This window comes from Myodes glareolus, chromosome 24 (assembly GCF_982192425.1).
Source record: "Myodes glareolus chromosome 24, mMyoGla1.1, whole genome shotgun sequence".
Classification (NCBI taxonomy): domain Eukaryota; kingdom Metazoa; phylum Chordata; class Mammalia; order Rodentia; family Cricetidae; genus Myodes; species Myodes glareolus.
The window spans coordinates 7371712-7395572 of NC_142049.1; the positions used below are offsets into that span (position 1 = coordinate 7371712).

The 23861-nt window shown below is 45.2% G+C and overlaps 1 protein-coding gene across 10 annotated transcripts in view; it reads left to right on the plus strand.

Annotated features, from left to right (window-relative positions):
* Positions 1-23861, plus strand: part of Sytl2 (synaptotagmin like 2) — a 99774-nt gene that overhangs the window by 13489 nt on the left and 62424 nt on the right. Inside the window, exon 1 of one of the 10 annotated variants that reach the window (XM_087901475.1) lies at positions 19835-19981. The exons of the other annotated variants lie outside the window; for them this stretch is intronic. The gene's annotated coding sequence lies outside the window, so the exon portion shown is untranslated. Of the gene's footprint in view, positions 1-19834; positions 19982-23861 lie in introns of those variants that run through there. 10 annotated transcript variants of the gene reach the window in all.

A 23861-nucleotide genomic window follows, 5' to 3' on the forward strand; every position in this document is an offset into this window, starting at 1 on the left:
TGCTGGGTACCATCTTGGGTACAGTTTACTTCTAGGGAGAGACTGCAGAATGCAGGTAGCCTTTCTGGTTTAGTACCTGGGTTGAAAATTGGACAGAAAGAGAAAGGGACAGAGGACCGGAGAAGATGTGAGCTACAGCTCTGTGCTCATGGTAATTTGTGGGGGAAAGGTGGAGCCTTCCTTACTTCTGGTTCCCTACAGATCTAGATGAGAAGGAACAGGGAGAAGGTTTTGTTGTCCGTTTCATAGCATCTCAGAGGTTAAAAATGTCAGCAAAATTAAGGTATTAGACAGATTAGGGTCAATAATTATTTCAACTTTTTCTCATTATTTCTGGGTTTCTACAACAGTGAACCCCTTGGGGATAGTCATCAATTATATTGAGTTTTTACTGTGTGTCAGGTGTCTAACATAAAGCATTTCTTTAATTCTCATGAAGATCCTCAAGACAGGAAATTTAAATCATATAAGAGATAAGCAAGCTGAGACTCAGCGAGGTTTAAATATTTGCCCAGGGTGACACAGCAAATCGTGGCAGTCAAGGAATTCAAACTCGGGCCTCACATCCAAGGTGGTGCTCTTTCTTTTCTTTGTTCCCTGAGAACAGCAGTGTGATTTCATGCAATAAAGCTATTCTTTTGTGTTGTTTACAAGTAGCTAAACCTTGTGTTGTTTTTATTTTTTGAGACAGCCTTTCTGGTATGTCTAGGCTGTCCTGAATCTTCCAATTACCTATGCTTCTCCTCCTCCTCCTCCTCTTCTCTCCTCCTCCTTCTATGTGTGCAGGCACACTTACCAATATGTGAAAAGTCAGAGGTCAATATGGGTATCCCTATTTTTTGAAACAGGGTCTCTGACTGAATTGGACCTCACTGTTTTGGCTAGATGAACCAGTGAGCTTTGGGGAATTCTTCTGTCTTTGCCACCCCCCGAATATTGTGATTACACATGGGTGCCACCATGTCTGGCTTTCTGTGGGTGCTGGGGACCCAAGCTCAGGTCCTCTACTGAGCCATCTTTCCAACTCCTGCCTCAGTTTCTTGAGCACTGGAACGGCAGGCAGGTGCCACCATGCTCAACTCTACAGGTGGTTGACTCTTACCTGGGCCTCAGTAAGTGTAAGGTTCTTCTAGTAAGAAGGCTAAACCTAACTGTGACTTACAGAGGCGGCACTCTTATTGATGTCAGTATCTGCTTTGTGTGTGCCTGTGTTTCCATTCCTGGGTCCCTGGACTCAAGAGTGGCAAACTTTCTCACTCTTCTTGGGTAAAGGGGCAGTAGTGGTCTCTTCTGTTGGCTTCCGAGCCAGCTTATCTAAAATCATCGCTTCCTGGTAAGCTTTCATCACCTGGGAAAAAAATCTGCATTATTAGGTAAAGATTTTTTTTTATGTTCTAGAACTCTAAGAAAGAGGAAAGCGGATCATTTCTTTTAAATGAAGCATCATTTCTTTTAAACAATCAGCACATTGAACTTAGGAGGTGTTGCACCTTCGGGTACGATGGAGGAGCTGACCATGGGCAGATACAGTCTAGGATGGTTTACTTCCACACACTGACTAGGGACACAGTGGTGAATGACTGCCACCAAGACTCCTGGGCACGAGCATCTCTTCCAAGAGCAGGGAAGCTCAAGGCCTACTAGTGAGCTCTGGCTGCAGGTAACAAGGTTCAACTTTTCTTGATTAGACGGTGAACCAGGGGCCAGGTTACCACCATTTCAGGAAATGGAAATGCAAATATTCTTTTAGCGAGTGGGGTGTGATTTTATTTGGGGTACTGAGAACACAGCACCGTGAGGAGTCAGATCAGCTAATAATTACACAGTGAGCCTGTGTTTGACTAAGTTCTCTATGCATAGCCGTTCATCTAACTTTCACGTCATGAATTCAGGTAGATGTTCTGAACACCATGACCAAACCAGCTTGGGGAGGAAAGGGTTTATTTCAGCTAACAGTTCCATATCACAATCTACCCCTGAGGGAAGTAAGGGCAAGAACTCAAGCAGGGCAGGAACCTGGAGGCAGAAGTTGATGTAGACAGAGGCCATGGAGGGTGTGGCTTATTAGCTTTCTCTTCTTGCTTTCTTACAGAACCTAGGACCAAAATCTCAGGGCCACTGCTCCCCTGCCTTCCTAATCCACACAATGACCTGGGTCTTCCCACATCAATTAAGAAAATGTATTACAGGCTTGCCCACAGGCCAATCTGGGGTGGGGCATTTCCTTAGGTGAGGTTCCCAAAATGACTCCGGCTGGTGTCAAGTCGAAATGAAACTAATCACCACAGGTGTTCAGTCAAGCCCACGGTGCAGCCCATTATTATTTTCGAGACACTGCTAAGGAATTAGGAGCACGATGTTTTAAAAGCACAGCTATTTCTCGTGGTGTTATTACTAGAAGAAGCAGCGCGAAATGACTCCACTTTCCGAAAACTCACGGAGCGATTCCTAGGAACCCAGGTTTTCTCTCATCTCCAAATGAGAATCAGGGTTTGAGTTGATTAATTAATGACAGATGTTCTTATACATCATCCTCAATCTACTGATACCTTTTAAACCCCTCAGACACCAAGAAAATCGTAGAAAGCAATCTGAACAAGCAGGAAGACTTCGCAAAGTATAGATTCTCCAGTGGAGGACCAGTTCACAGAGCGACATGATACTTATCTGAAAATTTGGACGCCTTTTCACTTTGTGTGATGGAGGAAATAGGTTTTGATACTTCTTTTGCCCTTTATTTTATTTTGTGTGTATATGGTGTGTGTGTGTTTGTGTGTGCGCGCACGCACGCGCATGCACTGGCAGACATATAGATATGGTAAATACGGCATGCATGTGGAAGCCAGAGAACAGCATCAGGTTTTGGTTTTTGCCTTCTACTTTGTTTGAGACAGGGTCCTTCTGTTGTTTCGCGGCTTCATACACCAGGTAAGCTGGCCTCTGAACTTCTGGGATTCTCTTGGCTCTACCTCCCAGCTCCCCTTTGAAAGCTTGCAGACTTGAGATTGCAGACGCTCGCACTGTGTCTGGCCATTTTTGTTTTTATGGTTCTGGGGATTTGAACTCAGGTCCTTTCAAGGCAAGCACTTTTACTCACTGGGATATCTCCATAGCCCTCCTTGGTCCTCTAGAATTCACGTTTGCTCTTTGGAGTCTTTGATAGATGGGGATGGAAGAACTGAGATCCCCACAATGAAATGCAAAATTAATTCTTGATAGAAAGCATTAGCTTGTGATTCTGACACACGTGCAGTCACATTGGGCTTCTTTTTCAAACCACATAGTTATTGCTAATGAAATGGTTTGCAGGGTTCGTATTTGCATGGAGGGAGGGTCCCGGGGCTAACAGCAGAGGCACACGTACGAGCTCACCAGGGTCCTGTCGCGGGTCCTGGGGCTAACAGCACAGGCACACGTACGAGCTCACCAGGGTCCTGTCGCGGGTCCTCTAACCTTCCACTTGGTAGTGCAGCCTTCCACTTGTGCGGAACTAAGTTGTGCGACAGCTGGGAGACCTTCATCGTGGAAACGCCAATTTCTTTGCCTGTTGAAGCAATTGCCATGACAGGAAGTGTTGGGGCCGGGGCCTTGATTTCTAAGGACAGATGTATAAAAAGTTGGTATGAAATCTAGCAGCTTAAATTTCATGGATGGGATGAAAGTTGGAGATGGCTGAAATTTTCCTCTGTGCATGTTTCTGAGAAGTCTCTGAGGAAGAAAAAGAAAATTGACTTCATAGCACAAAACTTGGCAGTAACGGTGCTCAAGCCTTTTCCTTGTGGGTATTTGGGTTGTGTAATGAAGGAAGCATTATAAAATACAAAAGTAGGGTTCGTGGGGCAGGGAGATCACTAGCAAGTAGTTTTCTTTGGGATTTCTCTTATAGAAATTTTTAGCTTTTGGTTGACTGTAGAGCATACTTGTTTGAAGAAGACAAAAGATCTCTAGGAGACTGCAAGGCCCTTAACGTGACACATCCCACAGGATTTAGAGATATTTTGTATTAAGTGGGCTAAAAAGGTTGCAGGTGGAGAGACCAATGATTGGCCATGATATGAAATAGAACAGAGAAAGATAAATGAGATTTGACTCTCACTATGGGCCCCACTCTGTGGTCTGTTCTGAGCTGCTCCTGGCAGTTAGGTTTGAGGGAGTTGGTGGTTTGAGGCCAGGCTTACCCCTAATTTGAAGTTCCATCACCCCTTACTAGCGGCTACACTGGTGTCATGGCTTCTCTGTGAGTTTTATGTTGAGTAACTCAAAGAGTCTAACCTAGAGAGCAGCAGGCCTTCTCTGGGACAGACTCCATTCCTCATCTAACCCTTCTGCCTGATTTCATGTGACTCATGCTGGGTACACATTGTAAACTTAACACACAACAATAACCTGTCCTGCAGAATCCGCCAGTGACATTCTGTGTTTAGTTTTAATTTTTCCCCTGTATTGCCGATATACAATATCAAGGTTACTAATTTCTCTCTCTTGCAGCTTTTGTATCCTCAGAGCAGCTGATAGAATTTCCTGAGAGTAAGGTTGAGAATCACGTGTGACTTTCAGTTACAAGAAGTTCAGAGGCTCGAGGAAGGCTTAGTGGCAAAGCACTTTTCTGTCCCGTGGCCCTGTGTTTTCTCCCACAGCAAAGAAAAGAATTTGAGAAAGCAAATGGTTCCAGGTATTGAACTTGGGTTGTCAGGCCTGCATTGCATGTGCCTTTTCCTCCCTAGACAACTTGGTGGCCCTATAACTTTGCTTCTGTCTCCCTATTACTTTGAGTTTTCTTTCTAATTAAGTGATATGATTCTTTGAAGGACTTAGTATATGTAGGGCCTGGCTCACAGTGAGTCTTACTACGATTATTCCATTCCTAACTGTACTAATGAGGAAGAGAACAAACCCATCAGCCTACTACAGATTTATGAGGTTTTTTACAAAGTGCATCCACCTTTCTTGATAGTGGAAGCATGGACCACACCTACACGGACAGCGTGGACCCATTCTTCTGTTATTTCCTGTGCTAATCCTACATGGAGGGAACATACTGGGGGAGGTATTCTGAATTGAGTCTGCTGCTTTTCTGCACATCTGCGTGCCATGCAAGCTCACGAAGCAGGAGCAAAGCAACCAACCAGGGAATGCGCGGAAGAAAGCCACACGCTCCTCGGGGGAGGGGCCTGGTGTGTGGCAGTCAGGGATGGCTCTTTTTCCATTATGAGCAAAGGCCAGGTGCATCCCTGTGGCCCAGACATTGCTTGGCCACATGATTTAATATAGTCTTTAAAAACTGGACCCGGGATCATGCCCCATGTTTGTCTATTCCTGCCCTCACGGATCAGCTAACGTCTCCACTGCTTGAGCTCAGAGATACCCATGTGTAAAGTGTTTGTCAGAGAATTCCTCATGACCCATGACACATCAAGAGCAAATATACTGCCAGGCAGCTCTACACTTGGGGGAAGAGTTACCACCCTGGGTTAAGGCACTCCCAGTCCTGAGAACAAACAATGTCCCTAGCAGGGAACAGTAGAGTTCCCCTCCTCCCTTCCAGCATCTCAATTCGCCTCCTTTCAACTTGGTAAGTGTCTTTAATTCTCACTTGTTGTTGCCGATGGCCTCTGCATGAATCTATCTATGAAGGAGACAAGCGAGTCCCAGACAGGGTCTCTTATGGCATGGCTTGTGGGGAGAGGATTTCACAATGTCATCCTAAGAGCCCTCCCGTTTATTTCACCATATTTCTTGATGTTTTGGTTGTGAGCATAGACTTTAATGACAGACACCTCTCCAGCACTTCCTCCTTGTTGTATGTTTAATTTATCCATATGGCTTGTGTGTTATGGACGGGAGCAAATTTTAATCTTTAGGAGAGAGTACTAGCCTCCATTTATAGCTGTGGTGTGGACATTGGTGCCTAGCGGTTTCTATGGGAGGGTAAAGATGTCTACGGAGAATAGGGTGAGGTTGCGTCAGTCACAGGCTTTTACAAACCCCATACCATAACCTTCACACAGCAACTTTGCAAAGTGCTGTCCTCCATTTAAACGGAAAAGCGGAGATTCAAAGATATTAGCACGAGATCACACGACAAATGATTGATGTAGCTCCCTGGCCTTTATGAAAGTGATATATGCTTCTGCTGCTGCACGCGCTCAGATGAGATGGCCTTCAGCTCCTTGGGGCCCTGTGAGAAAGATGGGCACAGCTATGATTGGCCTTGGGAAGCAAAGAAAAGTAGCACAAGGCATTGTGACTTCATAATTTATCGAGTTTATGACTGTGGAAGGGGTGCGTTTATCCATCCAACACTTTCTTTAAGTTTTTGCTCAAGGCTGAGCTGTGTCATCCAGAGAAAGGACGTGAAAGAGTCTGACCCTGACTTGGGGCTTCTCACATATTTCCTTCCCGCCAGTTACTTTTGCCAGCAATTTTTTTATGAGATCCTGAATATATAAGCTATTTAAAGTAGGTAGAAAATCAAATACTTACTGCTAATAAATTATAAGGAAATTTATGAAGCAATTTTTTGTTATGCATATAATCTTATCATTAAAGAATAGCATAAACTTACATACATGTGAGATGGATATGCTTGCTTATTTTTATAGAGGATTAAATCTTGGCTAATATTTGATGCTAAAGGTTGTAAAGCATCTTCAACCCTGTTCAGGATTGATTGGCATTTTAATTTTGTAAGAATGGATGCTATCTCTACCTCTTTGCATACATACGTTGCTACAGGATGGCAGAAGTCTGTCGAGGACCATCTCAGAAACAGTTGGAAATTCTGTCCTCCTCCCAAAGCAAAGTTCACTGGGTGATGTTTTAAAATGAAGCTGAAGTCAGCAATGGAAACATCAAATGTGCTAACACAATACAACCCAGAGACATGCTAATGCATACTTATGTGTAGAGAAGTGATGGTATCTGGAAATCTTTATGTCCTGTAAATTATGACAATAACATTACTGACTGGGAGGAAACCATTATGTTTCTATAAGATTGGGAAGTCGCACGCATTACAGTGAAAACACCGTGGTTGGTGGCATATAGTCTTGAGTCTGGGTGGAAGTGTTTAAGACTGCCTTTGCTGGTCTTTGGTGGCATGGCAGAATGAGCAATGCAGACTGTATATTAAACACCTAGCTGCCGTGACATCACATGGTACTGTGTAAGTAAGCACCACCAGAAACACATGTATTTAGGTGCACATTTGTTTTGAATTTCTGGTTGTTGTGTATTTAAAAATCTTTACAGTTGCTGAATTTTTTGCAGCCCCCCCTCCCCGTCCATCCAGTTACATCGTCCAATGTGGGTCACAACACACAGTCTAAGAAGTTGTGCTCTGAATGAGGAGAGGCGAGTGCCACCGTGTTTGTTTTTTGTGGACGAGCAGGAGAGAGATTACATGATAGAAGTAATTGGTCCACTGGTGAGTTCAGAGCTGGGGGAGACTTGTGGAGACAGGAGAGGTTTTGTGTGTGCTCAACACGGCCTCCTCCCCCCTCCATGAAATGATGGCACTAGCAGTGGCTGGCATGGACTTGCTTTAGGAGGTTTTAAAGTTAATCTTTCCATTTTGGGCTAACTATAGATTTGCATGAGATTAAAGCAAACAACGCAGGGAAAACCATGCATCCTTTGCTTAGCTGTGAGGTGAACGGGTAAAGAGCCCCAGGGCTGATCGAAACTGGTCTGGAAACCTAGATGATGGAGATGGGTTTTCGTCACCAGCTCTGTGGACCTGTGGAATTATGGAAAGTAAAGTAAGATCCAAGGTGACATAGAAATGTCACAGCTTCTGCTCCTCATCTTCCGCCGGCTCGTTCTTCCTCTCTCTTCTCCCCTGTTCATTGTTCTGTCTCTCTAATGGTTTTCTGAGCAACTTAGCAATTATCCAACCTAGTCTGTTTCTCTCCCGTCTTTTTGTAAATTTATAAAGATACACAAAGCGATAGGTTTCATTGTGGTATTTCTATATGCTTAGTGCCCTTCATTACACTTTGTTCTAATTCGTTCTCTCTTTCACTGTCCTCCCCCAGCCCCCACCCTTGCTGGTCTTTCCACCACCCAAAGCGTTTCTAATTCTGGCTTTTCTGTCACCTATATTCTATTATCTTCTCCCTCTCTCCCTTTCCCCTCTCCTATAAGGTGTCTTCCTTCCCCTCCTGGACTGCTTTCTATGTTAGGATGGTACAGGCACACACACACACACACACACACACACACACACACACACACACACAGAGGAGGGTCCCACTGGGTCAAACAGGAGCTCCCCTTTCAACTTGTTGAGAAGATGGCTGTACCAGTCTACAGCCCTACCAACAGGGGACAAGGATTCTTCTTTCCCCACCTACTCACCGCCATGTGCTGTCATTTGTTTTATTGCTAATAGCTACTCTGACTTGGGTGAGATGAAGTCTCAAAATAGTTTTAATATGCATCTTCCATATAGCTAAAAATGTTGAACACTTTAATGTATTTATTGGACATCTGAGAGCTATTTACTCATGTATTATTGATTTGATGTAAGTGTGTGTGTGTGTGTGTGTATGTGTGTGTGTTAAATATTTGGAATTCATTCTGTGTCTGACATGCAGTTGGTAGCATTGTCTCCCATCCTGCAGCTTGTCTCCTCACCCTGCCAATCCCATTTATCAGTATTTGAGGCTACTTCTACCAGAGTCCTTTTCAGAAAGACTCTGCCTATGTCCATATATAGAAATGTTTTCCTTATTTTTCCTTTTGTAGTTCAAATACACTGAGGTATTCGATTTATTTTTAATTAAGTTTTTACATTGTACGGGATGAGAGACACAGCTTTAGTTCCATGCTTCGACCTGTGAATATCCAGGAAGGAGCTGCCTTTTCCCCCAAATGTATATGCTTGAGAACTTTGCTGAACATTAGATGGCTGTACCTGTAGGGTTTATTTCTGGGTTTTTGGTCTCCATGCCTGTTTTTGTGCTAATACCACACCTTCTTTGTCATGGTCTTGGTTAGAGTTCATATTGCTGCGATGTGATACCATGATGAAATCAGCTAGGGGAGGAAAAGCTTTATTATATCACAGTTCAATGCCAAAGGACGTCACAACAGGAACTCAAGCAGGGCAGGAGCCTGGAAGCAGGAGCTAATGCAGGGGCTATGAAGGGGTGCTGCTTACTGACTTCCTCATCATGGCTTGTTTAACCTGCTTTCTTATAGAACCCAGGGCTGATGATTATAATTGCAGTCCCTAAATTAGAGGTGAAAAAGCATTATAGTCTCAATAGTTATTCTTCACTTTTTTTTTTTTTTGGTCATCTGCTTTTTTTCTTAAATATAACACAGAAAATCAGTGGAACATAGAATTTATTACTTTAGACAAAATTTCCCTTCAAATCTCTCTCAATTTACTTATTCCATTGTGCAAGTTGGTCATGGGCTTTCTTTCTTGGTGGCTTTGGCTCTCTAGCAGGAGAATCGGGCTGGAGGAATCTGAGGCATTCTGTGGTTCAGCAGCCCTGAACACTCAAGCTCTGTTTTCATACCATTGTGTTGCTCCATCCCCACTGTCCAGCTTCCGCGATCTGCCGGCTCCATTATGAGTTCATCAAGCTTTCACTAGGAAAGTGTCTTCCCTCCCAGAGTTGGTCTCAGGACAAAGGTGAGAAGTCTCCTTAGGTTTATGAAGGGAATTTCCAACTTGGAGAGGAAAAAAACAAAACAAAACCCAGTGCAGTTACCTTGTAAAGGTGTCTGCAAGTAACACATAGAAAATGTGGCTAAGTAGTGTCCATCTTGTAGTTGGAGGGGGTGGGAGTACGGGGGGATCCTAGGGACTCCATTCCTTGGGATTTTTGGGAATTTCAGTCATATTAAGGAAAAGACTCTGAGCTAGACATTAGACAATGAATCAAGGTATGGAGTCCATGAAGGTCATGGCTAAGAGGTGACCAGGAGTCAAGGACTACAAAGGTACAGACTATCCCATCTGCACACTGTGACATGTCCACTGAAGAAGGTGGGGAGGTCAAGGGTTTGCACACTGAAGATGGACTCCTGGTTCTTCTGAAGAGCTTACTATATCACATTGTGAGCGCTCAAGGTGGGAATGGACCGGAAGTGCTTCAAACAGCATCTGGCATATTCTGAGCGCTATGCAAGCCTCATCGTTCTCAATTAATATTAACTACTATTGTTATCAGTTAATATTAATGACTTAGTCATCGTCAAGAACAGTGTTTTAAGGATAGCAATGTATTTTCCTAGTCTCTTCTCAGCACAGCCCAGAACAATTTTGTGGCCCCAGATTTTGTATTTGCCACATAGAAGCCGAGCAACCGATTCTCTCAGATGTTATCGGGTACCATCACCTTCATGCTTTGTCTACAGCATCAGCTGCCACAGCTTGAAGGACCCTGTTCCACAAGACTGCCTTTGCTTCAGATGACGTTTGTAGATAATAGGTTGCCACTTACACTTCTGATTGTAAGGTGGGGTCCCTACTCCTTTCTGCTTGGTCTTGACTGAAGTGTTAGGGGGCCTCGTAGAACTCCAACAGGCCTGTATGTCAAGGGAATGGCAAACACACGGGATCATTTAATGTAGGCAAAATAGTCCTGCTTTGTGGAAAACTAAGCACTATCAAAAGAAAGACTATGTAAATTCCTACAGATTTTGGGGTGGCTTTCCTCTTGCATTTGAAATAAAACAAGTGCTAAGCTTGCAAGTTGCTGTGGCATGGCTTGTTGTAGCCCAAATTCTGCTGTAGCTTGAGTTGTGTTCTCCACCCCCCCCCCCAATCCCAGCGAGAACGCCTGTTGCTGGCAGGTCGCTCTGAGAGAGGTCATCTTTTTCAATGACTTCGTTTGTGAAGGAGGAGGTAGATGCTTTAGAAGGTTAAAATTGACTTTGGTTTTGTATCACACACCAGTCTTCTGTGAGAACTAAGGAGAGAGCAGGGGAGAGGGGAAGAGGAAGAGGGAGAAGAGAAGGAGAAGGAAGAGGAGAGAGAATTATCTCACTCCAGAGAAACCTGGAGAAAGATTGGTTGAAACTTATCATGCTTATCAGAGAAACATAAGCACTGCTGAAAGAACATACACACTGCACACAGACACATGCTACATACACACTGCACACAGACACATGTTACACACACACTGCACACAGACACATGCTACATACACACTGCACACAGACACATGCTACACATACATACTGCACAGACACATGCTACACACATACTACACATGCACACACATCACTACACACACACAGTACACGCATACTACACAATACACTACACACACACTACACATACATCAGACATACAATACGCACAATACATACACCACAATATACACACAATATACACACACTACAAACACACATTCACAAAAAGTATAGTTAATATAGTATAGTACTGTGTGTACATCTTGCTTCTTCTTAGGTAACATAATTATTATTATTTATAATAATAATATTATTATTATTTTACCAAGACAACCCTTCGTGCCTCCATTGATGAGTGTCTACATGAGGCTTGATACCTTCAGCTGAGCTCAAGATGCCAGAAAACTCTGAGGGATGTTCTAGAAGCAGTTCCACTCTAGAACTCCCTTGCTCCTTGCATCTGCTTCCATGTTCGCTTCACAGCTGATGTGGAGGAGGAGAAACTTCCCTTGTCAGAGCTGCTTTCCAAGATCAGTTTTTGGGTAACGCTGTCCACAGCGCCGGTCCCCACACTGGCCTCCCGGCTTGCTAGCTGCTTAGGAATGGGAATGAAGAAAGAGCTGTTTTCAATCTCATCATGCTCTATATTGTATGAATTATACCTGTGAATTTCACCCAATGACTCCCGATGAAATAGATATTATTTTAGGGTTCCTATATTAAAATAAAATGATGAGAATTCTGTAGGGTTGACTCAGCACTCTCTGAAGCTAGACCTGTCATTCTCCTAAGAGCACTAGGATTGTTTTCTAGGTTCCCTTCCAAACACGGGTCTGCAGTGAACTTAGGTCTTCCTCTCCTTTGTGTATGAGGCTTTTCCTTCAGCATCTCCAGTTATTCTACAGCCCCCCATCGGCAGTTTGGCTGATTGGCAGACCATTGTTATAAAACCAGGCCTGCTTGATTAAACCTCCCTGTGACTTGGAGGCTCTATCACCACCTTGAAATCTTTCCAGACTTCCAGCCTGGGGAACAGGTCCAGGTCGCTCATTAATTGCATTCTTGAGGCCTGGTAACAGCAAATGCAGTCTGGAAAGGCAGGCTTGCTGGCTGTTCAGCCGTGTGACTGGTCACATTCTCAGATGGGAGCACCTTGATGGGCGGGGCCGGCTACCTCAGGTAGTCACACAACAGTCAGCAATGCCAAGGTCAGATGATTTCATCCTCAGGACGGGGTTTAGATCCCACCCCCTCAGCCCTCCGTAAGTCCTCTCACAAAACCCACTGTGAGAGCCAAGGGGAAACCAAGCCTCAAGGATGCCTGTTTCTACTCCTGGGAAAGATATGTATGCTGATGACTTACGGTGGCAAAGGAATGCCCACTTCTTAAGTAGAAGGCAATGTGCTTTTCTGTATGTAGAGACCTAGGCATCTCCTTTTCTGCACTTCAGCCTCTCCAAAGTAGTTCCAGGGTCTTGTCTTCTGCACTGAATGTCATGAGTTGTCTCAGGTTAGTCTGAAGCCCATTCCTGCTCAAGTCCACCCTCAGCTCTCTCTAGTCTTTGCCCTCACCCCTTTTCCTCCTCTAACTACACAGCTGACCCTTAAATAGACCCTGATGTCTTTAGTTATTTATTCCCCTCCTTCCCAAATGCCACATGTGTTGTCTTCTCAGTTCTTTCACCGAACACCTGTATAACCTTGGATGAGCCAGCTGAGCTCCAACATCCTCGGGTTTCACATTGTCACACCTGGCGAACACCTGTATCACCTTGGATGAGCCAGCTGAGCTCCAACATCCTCAGGTTTCACATTGTCACACCTGGCAAACACCTGTATAACCTTGGATGAGCCAGCTGAGCTCCAACACCCTCAGGTTTCACATTGTCACACCTGGTCTCCCTCCAGCACGCTTGTTCTCAAGGCCGTGCAAGCCCTCAGCACTGTGCCAATGGGAGCACTTGGTACAGCTTTGCTTCTGAGTCTTCTGGATGATGAAAACTGGGTCTTCCTGTTTAGGACTTGTATCAGCTGTGTGCTGTCCAATCCCAGCGAGAGGGCATTCTCAGTAAGAAAGGAAGGAGGGAGGGATGCATAGAGAAAAGAAAAGGGGGTCTGGGCTGTAGCTCTGTGGGAAATGCGTGTGCAGGGTGTTTGAGGTCCTGACTTTAAACTTTAGCAACACCCCCCACGCACATACATACATACATACATACATACATCACACACACACACATGCATACACACTTATGCACATACACTCATGCATATCTACACACTCAACACACACAAATAGACGGAAAACTTTTGTTTATTTTTGGGTCCTGTTTTCCTAATTACTCTTCTCTCTTTTGCTATCACCATATCATATGCTTAGATTATTTCTTGCATGATATAGCAGGAGGATGTTTAGTTTTTCTTGAGAAGTTTAAATAGCCTGCCTCTGTAGTTATTTCTTCTCTTAGCCAACTTGAAGGGGGAGGTGGCATCTAATTTGTTGTTTGATTTTACGTGTGTAAGAACAAGTGACGTTGGTAGGTACACCTCATTTCACAAGGGTGGTCAGCCAGCCAAGTGAGTAAGCGCAGGGTCGTTAGTAGTCAAGCAAGGATGAGAACCCAGGTCTTTATTTGTCTAGGCAGGACGTAGCTGACCCTGTAGATACAGTGCCAGTGATCAGTTACTCCTTCCTGCCTTTCGGGGTGTTTTAAGGTTTGACTAATACCATCAAGTTCTTTCCTAGGTCAGTGCAAAGGAATTTGTGTTTTTTTATAAAGATTCAGGGAAAGTGCTGTTGTGGTAGCATCGTCACCCCACTCTGGACCCCGGACTCGGAGTTTCTTTACAGGCATTGCTAAATTGAAGCCACATGCAAAATGAATCTGACTGCATCACATGGCAAGTTTAGCAGGTGCGTGTGTTAGGCATTCCGAGGGGCTGGGTAGGGAAGTCCAGCCCTATAGGCATCCTGCAGGGTTCCGTGGGAGTTCCTGTGCAGAGCCCCATACCCCTGGCCCTTTCTTCTATCTTTATTTCTTCTCTCCCTGATATGTCAAGAACTTTGGCATTCCAGCGATCTGGGTGCAAGTTCTGACTCTATTGCTAGAAGTGTATGGATGCAAATTAAGTTCCTTAATCTCTCCAAACTTCAGGGACTTTCCTGGAATATGAATGATGGTGATCTGTTTTGTGTGTTGTTTTGTTTTTTTTTTTTTTACAATATATATAGCATGTTCTATATAATTTAAGATTGGACATGGGAAGGGAAAGATGAAATGGCTGTTTCTTTTCAGACTCTTCCACTGAATGCACATCCAGCCAATGGACTGCACTAATTAACTGGTTCTCTTTTCTTCTACAGCACACACATACTTCAGTGTTATTAGTGGTTAATAAGGCACTCAGATTTTCCTGTAGAAGATTGCATGCCTCCTTGCCATTTGTCATTTAAGTTTCCAGCATTTGGTTGAGAAATCTTTAGAAAAGGAAGTGTATAATTATTCCTTTGGGCTCAGCAAAAGAAAAAGAAACCCACCAAGCTGGACATCATTTTTAGCTTCGTGTTGCCTTTTTGAGAACTGTGGTTCAGTTGGTTTCAAACCAGTGGAAGTTTCTCTGGGATAAATGTAATGTATATTTTCAACCCTGGCAAAGATTATGTCATAGTTCTGAGCAGCTATATACATTGTTTTTTCCTAATATGGCAAAAGCTTGGAGAAAAGTTTCTCACATTTTGAGTAGAGAAAACATTTCTTGGGGGAAAAAAAAGAAGAAAGTGCTGATCTTTTGGAATAACATGAAATGCGTGTGGTACTTTGGTGGAATTTGGTGCAAAGTCACAGAACACAGAATGGCAGACACGGGTCTGGCGCTGGGGGATTCTGGGGAGTCAAATCTGATATCTCCACTTCCAGGGGAGCTTGGTGAATGGAGACAGTAAGCAAACAGACAATCACTCTATAATTACAAGCTCTAGAGACCATAGTGGAAGAGATGCTAATGTAATTTGTGAGACGGGCTAGCCTCATCTTTCCAAAGAAGGCAGACATGCTGGAAGGTACATAGGCGTTTAAGGAGGTCTGGATGGGCCTCACAGTAGAGGGAGCTGGCTATCTCAAAGGAACAGAGGCTGAGAGGTAGGTTTAAGTAACTTCAAGGAATCACGTAAGGAAAACAGAGAGAAAGGCTCAGGGGCAGAGGTGGGGTCCCAGGGTACCGCTGGAGGCTGGACTGCTGTTTTGAGGCAGTAAAGAGTCATCAAATGTACCTCCTAGGAAGGAGCCTTAAACTGAGAGAGGACCCTAGGCAGGAGCCCACCACTTTGTTAGATAAAGATGGAAACTCTGCCGATGGAGGAGTCGTTTCTCATGGCTACACTGGTCATGAGGGGTTGATGGCATCCACATGTCTTTATATAGTGAAGTGTCGGGGGCTGGGTGGGGGAGGGTAGGCCATCACAATGAGATTCCATGTTGACCTTTCGAAGGCAGATTCTCATAGGAACGTCTGGCCAGAGATTTATCACGGGGACTGTACTGTTTGCGCTAATGACCCCAGCATGCCTCTTTGCATATTATTGCCTTTAAAGGAAAGGCCATCACTCCGTAGAACTTGCTCTTTGGTTATTTTTAAACTGTGTGGTAGGGGGAATTAGTGGAATTCATAAGGTCATCTCCAGCTGTTTTTCTCCAAAAGACCAGCTGAATATTTCATGAGATTTGCTCATTAGGACTTTCATCCTTCTGTGAAGGATCCTACTGGGTCTGAGTCAGGGGAGACTGGGGAACAAGCAAAGGGAGGGAATTTGAGGGAAATGAGCTGCTGCTGCTGCTGCTGCTGCTGTTGCTGCTGCTGCTGCTGCTGCTGCTGCTGCTGCTTTTGGCATTCAATATTAATCTTAAATGCAGTTCTGCATGAAGGCGGCTATTTCTCTTACCTTCTCATATGCAGGGGGTGTCTTTCTGGCAAATGACCACTTCCTTGAAGGATGGCTGGAATCTGAAGGGTCAGGGACCAGCTCAGTATGAGGCCAGAGCAGAAGTCCTGACCAAATTACCAGATAGTTCACATCATGCAACAGTTACCGTAACGCCATCGCACTTCTGACTCGAGAATGTTACTCGGGCCAGATATTCCTTAAGGCTTCTAGGAGTTTCCAAGTGGTGTTTGAGAAGATCTGTGGTTATAGTACTGCTCCTTTTGGGAACTAGTTGAAGGCAGCTGAAGAAGGCGGCCTTCATTTCCTCTACAGGGCACTGTGAACCCTTCTGCTCGCCAAACTCAAGGGCATCTGCTTGAAGCTCAAGCTGCGTTAGAAAGTGAATAGGTCCATATAATTGTGCAGCCTTTTGTTTACAAAATGCCTTCCGATCTGTGCTATTGGCTCCCTGCAGTGTTTCAGCAGGGGAGGCTGGCAATGGTTTCTCTCAGTTTTACAGTGGAACAAATGAACCTTAATCCTGGTCAGAAAGCTTGTTAAGTGAGTGACCAGACAATCTGCTGTGGATTTAAATCTCACGGTTTTCCTGCGTGACACAGCCAAATAGATGGGGGGGGCATTTTCTTTCTCACCATAGAAGTGGTTTAAGGTTATCTTTAAAAGAAGGGAATTCTGCTGCACAGATGCCTGAGCATGGATGGAGAACCCATCTCATGGCTTTGTAAACATCACCAGTCAAAACATCTTTGTCTTACCGCTTCTGGAACAATGGTTATTGTTTGAGGTAGTGTTCAATGATGTCACAATAGCAATGCACAATTATGCTCATGAAAACAATACTTATTTATGTCTCAGCTGGGGTAAATCGTGGGTTAGTAGCATCAGCCGAAGACGGATTCCACAAAGTGTCCGTCTTAAAATTTCTATCAGGGCGAAGGAGGAGTTGGCTCAGTGGGTAGCAGGCTTACCATCTGAGCACGAGGATCTGAGTTTGAATCCTCAGTACCACAGTACAAACAACAAACCAAAACAAAGCAAAGCCAGGTATAGTGGTCCCACCTGTAATTGCAGTGTGGGGAGGGGAAGACAGGCAGCTAGCTGGAGCTTACCTGAAGCCATTTGGCTAAAACAGTAAAGTCAGGAGCAGTGAGTGACTCCGTCTCCAAAGAGTAAGGAGGAGAGCAATTGAGGAAGACACTTGGCATTGATGTTTGGCTTTTCCACACACCACTACACATATGCATATGCCCATACATGCGTGCCTGTGCATATATCTACATACATGCAAAAGAATTCCAACACCGAGGCTGAAGAAAGATCCAATTTCCTTATCCTCTGCTCTGAAACATCTGGCGGTGAGGTCATCCTTGTCCAGGTGGGCAGGAAACTTAGAGGAATGCTTCAAAACTTTTAGTACCTTATTTAGTATTCAAACGATTTTTTTTTCCACTACCATGGATAAGAAGTAAAGTGGTTTTTAAAAATGAGCTACAGAGAAATTGTCCCTTAAGGAGTGTGTATGTCAGAAGTGCACTGAGAAGTGACTATAATGCAGATGCAGTCATTAGTGAGCAGCTAGCCTTCTGGACACTGTCTGTTGGCAACTTAGTAAGATTGTTATGATGTCCATTCTATAGGCAGGTCTGAAGCTCAGGAAGCTAAGCAGCTTGTGCCAGGAGAGTGCACATGGTTTGTATCAGTCTACCTGACTCCAAAGACTGCGTTCTTTCTTCCTAGATGAGATGCAGTAACATCTCAAGGGCTCGGTGAAAGAGTTAATCTTGCCGGATTGTGGTGGGGGCGTTGGTGAAAGGAAGTGGGTTGTGGGAGCAGTTTCGTGGGGGAGGTGCCACTCAAGCTGGGACTTGACAGATAGAGAAGATATGAAGATACTCAAGGAAGGTGTTCTAGATGGAGGAAGCAGCATAAACAACCACCAGGCGATGACACGAAGGGAGTGGATGAGGAGTGGGTTGGCTGGAATTCAAGGGCGACGAAGAGGCCTATGGGAAAATTGACTTCTGGCCTTAGAATAAGGATGGCGTTAATACTAGGATAAAGAACTGGCTTTTGCATCAGGGAAGCTCTGAAGGAGGTGTTTAAGTAGTGGTATAGCATAACCAGAATGATGGCTCTTGAGTCTGAATCTATTGGATTGCTTAATAATCCAAGACCGATGGAGAAGGAGGCTGGAAGTAGAACTGGGAGGAAACCTCAGAGTTCAGTCTGCACGGGAACTATTGGACACGGAGAAAAAAGTGCTGTTTGCCACCCATAGTTACTTTGGAGGCTGCATTTAGTCAGGGTGCTGGGGAGGTGACTTAGTGGTAGAACGTTTGCTTAGAACGTGTGAAGCTCTGGGTTTTATCCCCACTCCTGCAAAACAAAACAAAACAAAACAGGACAGAACAACAACAACCAAACACTAAGCACAAAACAAAACAAAAGCGCAGGCACCTAGGCAGCGCCGGGGATCCAAAGATGCGCGCGCACGCATGCACACACGCACATAGTGCTGCCGTGCTCAGTTGGGTGGCATAAAACACCTTCAGCTTGTGAATTATAGGAGCCGTGGGAGCTAAAATCAAGGGGTCAACGGAGTTGAGTTCCTCTGGAGAATTTTGTGGAGAATGTTTCCTCGTTTTCCCAGTTTCTGGAGGTGGCGCCCCTGAGTTCTTCCTCCAAGGTCACAACCCAGCTTTCCAACTGTGTTCTTCCGGGTATCGCGCCCTCTCCCCTGGTTGTCCTCTGCCCTTCATAATGACCCCACGGTCATTTTGGCGCTACCTAGATAATAAAGCATGGATGTTCTCCCTACGACAAGATCCTTGATGCCATTTGGAAAGTTCTTTTTTGCTACATGTTTACAACATATTTACAGTTTTTTTAAAATAGCATGTGGAAATATTTGAAAGAACATCATTCTGCCTACTGTAGAGTTAACAAATACATATGTGGATGATAACAGGAACATTTTTATATGCCTCTTGTGAGCCAGCTTGGCGTGTATGTGTGGGTTGTGTGCGTGTGTCTCTGAATTGACTTGATTTTCCTCTCTGCCCTTTCCCTTTATCCTTTAGTTATGCAATGAATGAGGTACCCGCTATGTGTCAAGCAGCATGCTACACTCTGGGGGCACAATAATGCCAAGTCCTCCACACTACTGAAAAAACAAAATAAAACAAAACAAAAAAACCAAAATGGTAGAATCAGAGTGGAGAAGTTAAAAATACAGAACCAGAAACCAAAATGTCATGCTTTTGACTTATGGTATACTAGAATGGGGGGTCAAAGCCTAAATGGGAAGACTGAGAAATTTTGACACTTGAAGAATAGAATCCTCTCACCCACTTCTTTCTTACTGACACCTTCAAGTTAGAAGACTTTTAAAAAGTCTCTTTAAAGTCCTCAGTGGTGGAGTCTGCACGCGTATGCCCATAGAAACCAGCAATTACTCCCTAAAATGGGGTGAGAGGGTGGGAGAGGGAAGATCATCCCCTGAGGTCAGAGGAAAAGCAGTGGCAGTCACGTTCCAGCCTCAAGGCGACATGGAAAGGGGAGAGCTAGGAAAATGCCGGAGCCTCCTTGTGAAGGGCGGTTGACGGGGCACTCACTACTATACCTTCTGTTTTACCTGTGACCAAATGTCAGCATCGTGATAACCTTGTCCGGTATGCTGACTAACCTGAAGTACAGACCAGGAAACTAACCCAGCGTCCTTAAAGGTGTCTCCAAAGACTCACAAGAGGTCGGTCGTCTTCCAAGGAGAACAGAAGTCAGTATGTTCAGCTACAGCCCAGCAAGCCGCTATAGCAGGGGCATAGAGAATACTCACGGCAGACGCTGGATTACAAAAGCATCTGTTTAGAAAATGAGGAGGGCGAGGTAAGACCTTGTGCGTTCTAAGAGCTGGTGTGTCTTCGATGGAATGCTTCATGGGATGAGCAGAGATATGAGCGGCTATGAGATGAGGGTGAGGAGCCTGAGGTGCCCTAGGGCACCGTAGCCTTTGAGGCAAGGGTGGTAAATGTTGCTATTGTACTGGTAACATCTTCAGTGTCTTCTTAACACTTGTATCCCGGCAGCATCGCTCTTAGGGAGACATTCATTCTCAGGGTGCCGGTGCACGATGCTGGACTCAGTGGCATTGCTTCATGTTTTGTGCCCTGGATACTTCGCTTGCTTCATTCCTTCATACTGGATTCGAGCAGGGTTCAGAGAGAAGAGACAAGTTAGTTAAGTGGTCTGATCTCGCACTCTATGATAGTCACCTGGAGCCTGTAACAAAAATCTCCCAGATGGGGTCCTACGTCTGACCTGTTACGAGAGACTCTCTTGGGGGTGTGTAGGAGCAGGGAAAGAGAATATAAAGAAGCCTGAATGGATTTCTTTCTCGAAAATTGTAAAATTAGTATACAGAGTGAAGGGTCTCATGGTTGCAGTCTCGTATGTGTGCCTTATTGATCTTTGTTCTGATTTAGCCATTTTTCCATTGCCTGTGTCCATGTCTCCCAAGCATTCTTGATAGTGCCTTGCCTTCCCCTGGAAATTTTTTTAAAAAAGTTTTTCAGGTGATGTAGTGGCAAGCTTTGGGAACCCCAAGTTAATACATATGGAGAGGGTCTCTCACTTCCCCACCCCCAGCCTGGGTGGAAATGGACATAACTCTACCCAAATAAGGCTTTTAAAGTCCCAGCTATTGACAGCTCCAGTTGGGTGAACCTGATATTTCTGGGCTAATTCCCGTCTAGTTAAGGAATCAGCTGGCTCCTCCACTCCCCTCCTTTAGCTATGAAATCTTGGAAATAATTAAATCTAGAATGCGTCTGTAGTTCCTGCGTGCTCTCAGTGCGCAGATTTCAGGAATGCTGTGAAAAGCAGGCCAGCTCAAATAATGAGCCGTGTTTCCGCCGGAACGGGATACAGCCTGTCCGAGAAAAGTTTCCTTGGAGAGGCCTGGCTCTGACGCTAGGCAGCTGTGTGGCCCGAAGCACGTGTCTGTCTCATCCTCTTTGTCTCAATTCCCTTGTCTGCACAAAGAACTCGTGAAGATGCTGTGCCGCAGGGGTGACCGCCAGGTGGGCGTGGGCGTGGGCGTGGGCGTACCCACTCCTCTCGCTGCAACTGAAAATCAGTTGACAAGTAAAGGAATGTGTTTAGCTTTTAGTAATTGCTGAACTTTTTAGCCGGTCATCGGCTAAGTTTGACCTCCTGGGGGGATCTTTTATAGTGATCCCAGGCCTGGTCAGACAGACACTCCATGTGGGGACATCTTAGAAAGTGCGTATCTCTGGACCTGGGCACCTGCTGTCAAGTCTGATGACCTGATCCTCCCTGGCTGAGGAAGCAAACTGACTTCCCCAGGTTGTCTTCAGACTTGTGCTCTTACGCCCACACACGCATCCACACACGCACATGCACACACACCAAGAGAGGGGGTGAGGGAAGGAGAGAGGGTTTAAATAAATAAACTCTGCCAACTGTGTGACTGAACTGGAAATGCTCGCAGAAGCGGAATCTGAAAGTGACGTTGAGCTCGAAAGGAAAAACTGCTCCCAGGAAAGAGCTCCAGATAAAACCCAAATGAGTACCCAGACCAGTGAAAGCACAAATCTCAACACAGGGACAGAAGAAGCTTGAAGAGACAAGCCGCGTGTCTCTTTTGAAAGAGGAGCTCCTTCACAACAGAATTCAGAGATACGAACGTGGGTTAAATGCCAGATACAGAATCTAGACGTTTACGTGGGAAGACGGCCCAGAGGTTACAAATAGGCAGATGAATAAACGTAAGGGAGCCAATCCAGAACCCTCAGAAGAAAGCCAGAGACAGACGAGAAAGGCAGCGATGCGGATGTGAAGGGACACTGAGATAGATGTGGTTCCAGACGGCAAGGTGGAATGAAGCCGGCATGTAGAACTGCAAGCTGGCTTCACATTGATGCAAGCGTTTGTATTTATGCCTGATCGCACACACCTGTGCTGTAGGACATTCAGGGAGGTCTTTCTGCTGGGAGGAAGGCAGACAAGGACTCTGAGGGTGCTGACTCCATCCTCAGCGTCTCCTGCAGCACCTGTGGGTTAGTCCATGAATTCTTCAACGTCACTGTGCTTTAGAAAGGTTATGAGACTTTTAGCTCTATGTCCCATGGGGCTTGGATTACTACCAGGAATGAGAGGTCATTGGGCAGAGCTTTTCTTGGTTTTGTTTTATTTTTTTTTATCATATTTTTAGTGAAGTTCCATTCTCTCCTGCTCAGACACGTCTGTTTCTGTTCCTTTTCAATCGTTCAGCGGGTCCCCCCCACTTCCTTTTAGTTTTCATCCTTGATGCCATGGGACAGCTAGAACAATTTGCTTTTCTTCTGAATAGCTTGTCATGTGAGAGTCGCTACTAACGTGAGTTTTCAGCCCCTTGACTGGGGCGTGAGGCCTTGTTTGATATACCGCCACCAACAGCTTTTCAGGAAAGCAAGGGATGGGTTCTGGCTCCCTTCTCGTGGCAGAGCATGCTGGGAAAGAGAGTCTTTAGCTACCCAGGCTTTAACCGGAGTCAAGTCAGCAAGGCGACAGAGGTTGAGGCTGCACACCCCACCCCCTCATTTCCTCTTTACTATCAGCAAAAGCAAGTGCTGCTGTGGTCTAGTTTCTCTCTCAGGCTCAGTTTTTTGAGTGCTGATGGGAGGGGCACTCCCTTTTGCAGATGAGCCACGGCAGGGATGACACACAGAAAATGTCACGCAGTCCCCATGCAAAGCTCCCCAGTTTCCCTTCTGTGTCGCTGGGCTTCTTTCATTTCTACCAGTGCTTTCATTCCTATTTGAGTGGCAGTTGCTGTGGACACAAAACTCTCAGAAACCCGAACCATACCTCCAAACAGGTGGGTTGGCAAATGAGCAGCCCCGAGTTTGAGATGGGCTGATGTCCACGGTGACACTCTGAATCAGACGTTGACAGAGCACACAGAGGGACTCCAACCTGGTCTAGAGCTGTTGGAGGTGCCTAGTGCAGGAAGTAGCGTGTAAATCAGGACCTAGAAGGAAAGACTAGACTGTGTGAAGACCCAGTGACTGAAGGAACTACAGACGCTCGTCATAGCTGGTTTGGAAGGGAGAGAGCTTGAGGAAGAAAGAGGTGTGATTTCCTAGGCCACACTGAGGACGTTCAGCTTCGGTAATTGGACCATGGAAAGACAGCAAAGGGTTTTCAGCTTCACGTATGTTTTTGTTGGATCTGAGTCATACATAGAACATTGGCAGCATGCTGAAGGTGGGTGGGAGGCTGAACACCAGGGGAGCTTTCTGCTCACTGCTGGGCTACTTCTGGGGATCACGTGAATTAGTGTGATGTTCCCTTTTGGCTTCTCCTCCTTACAGGTATTGCTAATCCCCTCTTCACAGGGAGGGTGTGGAAAGAGTGGCAGGCACTTCAGGGGACATAATGTTTGTTTTACAGTCATGAGCCTTTGTGTTTAAGAAGGGAATGATGGTTCACAGGCAGAAAAACTTGATTTTGTCATCTCGTTTTGAGAAGTCTGTGTGGAAGTGGGCACGGAATGAGATGCCAGCAACAGGGTCATCTATCATGTCAAAACAATTGCCTATCTCACTTGATGACAAAAGCCTTATTTTGGGCTCAGTATTAACACAGGACCCACCTCAGTATTATTTTATGGAATGGGTACCAGGCATGCTGGAGGCACTCAGCATCATCCTATGGAGAGGCAGAATGGGTACCAGGCATGCTGGCGGCACCAGGAAACATTTGT